Raw genomic sequence first — 6,894 nt, forward strand, 5'->3', positions numbered from 1 at the left:
AATAATGGAGAAAAACTATACGACTTCATTAATAATAATCACGTCTATTTCTACGCACCCACCTCCTATACATATCTTCCAAACAACCCATGTAGAGGAGATATCCTAGACATATTTCTGACCACGACCTCCATCTTTATGTATCTGGAGACTAAAATTGACTTAAGTTCTGACCATATTCCTGTAATCGCCACCTTAGGCACAAACAAAAGTAGTGATAAGAAGACTAAGAAAAGCACGAATTGGACTATGTTTTCAAAGAAATCATCACTAAACATTCCCCTATTATTACTTGTCTCAAAACGAAGAATGACATACATAACGCAACTGACAATTTTACCAAATGCATCCAAAAGGCTTTTAAACACTGCCACTAAAGAGATCTTTTGGAATTACGACTCAGAGAAACTCCTCATTCCTCAAGCGTATTCGGGACAAAATTTAAAAAGCGAAATAATTTACGTAAGAGATATAATGTTTCATGGGATTCTAGAATTAAAAAGAAACTAAACAGACTTAATAAAGAAATTAAAAATGATATCAGTATATACAGGACGGAAAAATGGAACGAGAAGATCAGCAGTTTCAACTAACCCAACCAAGAACCTCTTATTGGCAACAATAAAATTGCTTTTACAAATAAAGACAAAGCAGATATTATGGCGTTATATCTTGAACAGTATTTTACGCCTAATCTCGACCCTTGCGATCATAATTTCGTCACTGAGACCAACAAATTTGTTCATGAATGGCTAACTAGCATAAATATTAAAAATAATACTGATTACACCTCTGCTAAAGAGATCTCAGAAATTATGAGAAGACTGAAAAATAGGAAAGCACCTGGCTTTGATCAGATTACCAACATTGCAATCAAAAACCTCCCACTGAGTATCATCTCGAAACTCACTAGCATTTTTAATGCTTGCCTTGCCAATAATTATTTTCTTAGAAAATGGAAGACAGCCAAAATTATCTTACTGCCCAAACCGGGCAAGGATATTACTAAACCGGATGGGTTTAGACCCATCAGTTTACTTCCTGGCTTTAGCAAAATTTTTGAGAGGATTATTTTAAAATAGGTGTAAGAAGATAGGCCACACCTTCTTTTCTTCTGCAGCAGGAAGAAAAACATAACTAAACTAAAAATATTGGAGAAAACTGAATGATTTCATTGAAAACTGTTTGAGGCTTGAGGATATATATTCTTTCAAGCTTCATAAAAATGAATTGTACAGTTGGGGAAAAACTGCAAATATTCCAAAAAAATGCCTCTTTAGGTTACGGTGTAAAGGAAGCAAAAATGCCAAATTTGTTTAAAAATTGATATTTTATCTTTTGTTGTTATTTCTGGTCATTTTAATCGGGGAAGGTGAAACTTATATACTGAAGCACTGATGTAGAAAGCATAATATAACGTTAAGCCATAATTATTCTTCAAAGGCTCTGTACCTTGCAAAAGAGAACGAAAGGGATGGTATTTAGAGGAGCAAGGGGTGGAGCTACACGATCAACAACATATACTTTATTTCATGCTGTTACATGGATATTTAAAAAAAAAAAAAAAAACTGTAAAGAACAAAAAAAACTAGAAATTTTACCGAAAAAACAATATTTGCCATAGTATTATCTTAAAGAAAAAATTTAACCAAATAAATATTTATTAGGTGGTAAATTCTTTTTAGCGGTAATTTAGTCCCTTTTAGAAATAGGGCGGTAAACCCCACCAGTAGGTGTGACAAGCACGCTTATCAACAAACATCTGTATTGTGCTGCCATCTAGAGGTGCATTATGAGTAAAATATTAAAAATATGATTTGAAATGAAATTGTTCTTTAAGTAATACTGACCAGAAAGAGGCGAGGTATGGTTATGCTTTCCTGAGGGCAGGAATAGAGCTTTCTCTAAAGAATTGCGAAAGTGTCTCTAAAGAACCTTCTGAAAGAACCTTCTGAATATATTTCGAATTTTTTTCATTAAGCTGGTTTTAGTTTAAAGCTTCGTTTTCTTCTTCGCCATTGTTTTGAATATTATAACTTATTTAATCGTAATAAATGAATAATTGAAGAAGATTTAGGAAACACAAACGTACCATTGACAGCTACTGAGCCTTACAAAATGAATTTTATATATTTGGACATTAAATTTTTATCCTTTGGACATGGAATCAAACTCATATATGTGGCTTTGATACTTTACGGGAGAACACTTAAATCGTAGTATTTACATTTGGAAAGTTGATTATTAAAGGAAGAGACAGAATATGAGTGAATAACTGTTGAGCATAGAATAAATAAAACTAAAGAATATTTTAAACATATTAAGTCGATAAAGACACAAAATAAAAATTCGTCCACCGCTTTTTTAATAAGTCATTTTAAAAATCAAATATAAGCTCAGTTTGTAGTCCGTGAAGTGTGTTATATGAAAGGAGAGAAGGTTAGCACTCCCCTTGACAAGGACGGAATGGCCTCTGGGCCTAAACACATATAAGGTTAAGGCACTGCCGCCTACTCCGCGGCAACTTAACCATGTTTTTCTTATCTCCAATGTAGCTAAGGTATCGCCATATTGCGTTAATTTCTGATGGAGTAATGTCAATGCAATTACCCCTTTACTGTTTGGCATTGCCTTTTGATACGTAATCTTACACAATGCTTTTCATTTTCCCTAAACATTAAGATTTGTTTGTTGAAGTTAAGATTTGTTTTTAAATTTAAAATAATAACTTAATTTGAAGAAATTTAAAAAGAAATAAAGGTTTCAGATTTTAAATTACGTCCAAAGGAGCGCTTTTTTTTAAAGTTTTGTGTGTTACCTTTATTTATTAAATATCATGTTCTCCGCACTTAAACCATAAAATTCAGTTCAACAGCAATATCGCAAAATAATTTTAAAATGAGCATATCTTTAGAATTTCCGGAACGCAGTTCCGCCGGCTGGAGATAAAAAGTTCTCCCCCTGTAGAGTGTTGCCATTGCTCGCTTTTAAATTGATCGCTTTGTTAATCAAAAATTCGTTAAAATTTTACAAAATAATGAAATAGATAATAAAACAAATTCCAAATTGCAAATTTGGGCTTCCAGATGCCCATATTCAGGTGGAAACGTATGTTAATCAAAATTGGATGGCTCTACTGTCTGTCTGGAAGGTCCCGCCACAGTCTCTGGCCGGTTGCGGTCACTATAGGAACAGGGCTAGTATATTTCAAATAGCGGCGAATCAAGAGTTGCTTTATTGTTATTTTTTTTTTGGCGACTGCTGGCTGAGGGAAAAAGAGTTTATTGTAAGTCTTCAAAACACCCCTACGGAAAATGGTTCAAGGCTCGTTTCTACGGCAACAGATAGCTGCAGACTAACTGGTGAGAGCTTTTCTTATGATAGACAGACTGTAGACACCGTTGTTTTATCACTGCGAAAAACATACATACATTTATGCAGATTCTTCATTATTTAATTTCTTTAAATATAATACAGGGCGATAATATTTGGTGGCAACAATTTGAAAAGTGAATAGAACATTTATAGTGAACCAGCGCAAAATGCTAAAACGAAAATAATAGTCCTTCAGAGCAAATTGTTCCTTTGGACTATCTTATTTTCAAGCTTATAAATATCTTATAAAACATTATTTGGATTTTCATTGTATGTCGAGTATATTTTTAGCTTGAAAATGTTTTTTTTTTTTTTTTTTTTTTTTTTTTTTTGTATTACTTTTTGTTCTCATACTACTTATAATTAATATCATTACTTATAATTAAATATTTATGTGCGTTAATTATCATTAACGCACTTAAATATTTATGATACTAATTTCCATACTGATAAATTATATTTTAACACCATAAATATAATAGGAGTAACAGTTTAAGAAATTATGGTTTCGCCGTTATTATCTTTTATTTACAATTCCTGATTTTACCAAACTGGAAGGCTTCGCAGTACTTATAAACAAACATATCCATCAATCTCTTGAGCTAACCAGTGTGTTCTCTGCACTGGTGTCTCAGGGTACCTAGACAGTTACTTGAAAAGGCCTCCGTTCCAGTGGCGTAGCGAGGGGGGGGCAAGGGCCCGGGCGCTGCTCGTAGAGGGGCGCCAAATGGTCTCCAAACAAGATTTTCCGGAAAATTTCAGTTTTCATTTAGATCGATTTCTGGAAAATATATTTAAAATTAATAACTATTGTAATATAATTAATTATTTATTTTCTTGGTTTGTCTGATAAAATGTGTAATAAAATGTTTGCAGTACATCAACCAAAACGTTCTCCCTGACCACTTTATTTCTCCAAAGTAGAGATATATTTTTATTTTTTTAAACGAAATGCACGTATATCTCCCGCTTCTTATTTTAAAACGATAACACGACCTTCTCCCGAATTTCTCAAACATATCCAGTTTCCAAAATCCGATTCCATAATCTGGAAATAACATTTTGGGAAAATGCTAACGCTTCCGCTACAATGGATTGCGTTTGACTTTCCTGTAAACGACTGATGGCCTTCCTGGCTACCCATTCAACTAAGTCATCTTGCTGAGACATCGTATATTCACTACTACGAAGCATTCATCGCATGTCAATTGTTTTTAATCTCTTATTACAAAAGGAATACTGCAGGTCGCTCCTTACTCCTTATCTAAAACGCATAGTTTTCGACGTCACAGACAAAATTTGCATATTCCCATCTTTATAAACGTTATAATTTTCCTTTATAATCTCTTCTATTTCCTTTTGTTCAAAAAGGTTGTCGATTATATGGTTATTTCATACCGAACCCACAATATCCCTTAATTGTTTTGAGCAGTGAATGTGACTGCATGGCGTTACTCCGCAGTAGAAAAGAAACGGAACCTAAAACTTCACTACAGATCTACAGAGAAAATGTTTTTCCAAACCTAAGAGTCGCACTTCAAATACTACTTACTATTTCATTATCAAATGCTAACTATGAACGCTCGTTCAGCAAATTAAAATAAATTTTCACATATTTACAATCAACGATGAGACAAGATCCCCTAAGTCATCTAGCATTTTTTAGTGTGGAAAGAGAAAAAATTGAAAGGGTCGACTTTGATGAAGTAAATAATAAATTTGCTTTATCCAAGATAAGAAAAATGTATACAAAGTAATTAATTGTATTCATGTATTATATTATTATTAATAAATATAACTGCCCGACCAAGTCGAGGTGCACGTGATTGAAGCGAGATGAGGGCAAATTAAAATTTTTAAGTTGGCTGGTGGTGTGTCTGAAAAATTTTAGATCTTTGGCACTCCAAGCACGAACGTTCCAGTTGGCTATGTCCTTCTGCATGCTAGGCCATACGAAACGTTGCTGTATCAGTTTTTCTCGAAGCCTTGATGCCAGGATGTGACAGACGATGTAATTGACTAAAAATGGCATGGCGAAATCCGGAGAGAACATAAGGTCGAAATCTTGAATTCTGAACATTACAATAAAGTGATTTTCCAGATGACAGCTGCATAGGCTGCAAGTTGAGATTGGTGGAAGATTTGCTTTTCAAGAAGGTTTGTAGTTCTGAATCCCGGTGTTGTTCATCCGCAAGGGCAGCAAACTTTATTGGCGAAGGAACGGCTAGTTCATCAACACGAGACAAGGTGTCTGCAACAATATTCTGCGAACCCTCAATATAACGGATAGCTGTCGAAAACTGCCCTATGAAGTCTAGGTGTCTCATTTGACGAGGAGAAGTTTTATCCTGTTGAAAAGCATAAGTTAAGGGTTTGTGATCTGTGAAGATCATGAAAACGCGTCCCTCTAGCATATGTCGAAAATATTTGACAGCTTCATAAATTCCTAATAATTCGCGATCGTAAGTGCTGCATCTGGTTTGTGCTGGTGAGAGGTTTTTAGAAAAAATATAAGTCTCCATAATTCTTGATCTTTCTATTGTAAAACTGCTCCTATACCTGTTGTTGATGCGTCAACGTGTAGAGACATTAGGTTATTTTTTGGAAGCAGAAGAGATGAAAAATATGCAACGCCTTCGCCGGGAATCGAACCGCAGACCTCTGGAGTACCGGCCCAGCGTTCAGAACCACTACAACACGAACACAGGCTACGAAAGCGGGAGAAAAATCTTATACACTCCCCTTTTTAAAGGGCGACTGGGGTTTTTAGGGGACCCAATCGCCAAATCCTGGGTGTGGAGAATCCTCATCCAACACCCCTTTTAGTTCGGGCGCCACTGTAGAGACATTAGGATTTTTGGAAGCAAGAGAGATTGAAAAATTAGCAACCGCCTTCGCCGGGAATCGAACTGCGTACCTCTGGCGTACCGGCCCAGCGTGCAGAACCACTACACCACGAAGGCACGCTAGGAAAGCGGGAGAAATACCTTATAAACGTAGAGTGATAATTGTTTAGATGCGGAAGGATACTGCAAATTTGTTGCCGAAATTAAATAATTTTTACATTTTTGGAACGCTTCGCGAGATTCTGTGGTCCAGGTTATAACACGTTTATCGTTTTTCTTGCTTCCAACCAAAAAAGAATTTAGAAGTGCTTGTATGGTTTGCTGCATGAGGTCAGAAACGTCGATAAAAATTGAGCATAGCAAGAAATCTTTAAATCCTTCACTGTAGATGTTTCGGGCATATTGCGGATAGCGGTAACTCTGGAAGCGGTCGAACGCCATCAGCGGAAATTTCATGACCAAGAAAGGATACTCTTGGTTGGCCAAAAACGCATTTGGAAGGATTAAGACTGTATAATAATATTTTGTGCATTTCCAAAATCAGATAATGGTGGTTCAGTGAGTTCACTAATTTTAACACTTTTACATTTTTAACAATATTTTAATTACTATATACAGAGCGTATGCTTAGGCCGCCGCCTTCGACATGAACAAACTTTATTCTCTTACAACT

The 6,894-nt window shown here is 35.3% G+C and overlaps 1 non-coding gene across 1 annotated transcript; it reads left to right on the forward strand.

Moving 5' to 3' along the window:
* Window positions 1-2,417: 2,417 nt before the first annotated feature.
* Window positions 2,418-2,541, forward strand: LOC118204630 (U6atac minor spliceosomal RNA). The gene has a single exon (XR_004760837.1). It is a non-coding gene; the product is annotated as a U6atac minor spliceosomal RNA (small nuclear RNA).
* Window positions 2,542-6,894: the final 4,353 nt, after the last annotated feature.

Source organism: Stegodyphus dumicola, chromosome 10 (genome assembly GCF_044657685.1).
Source record: "Stegodyphus dumicola isolate Sdum_Otavi_A_Nest chromosome 10, ASM4465768v1".
Taxonomy (NCBI): Eukaryota; Metazoa; Arthropoda; class Arachnida; order Araneae; family Eresidae; genus Stegodyphus; species Stegodyphus dumicola.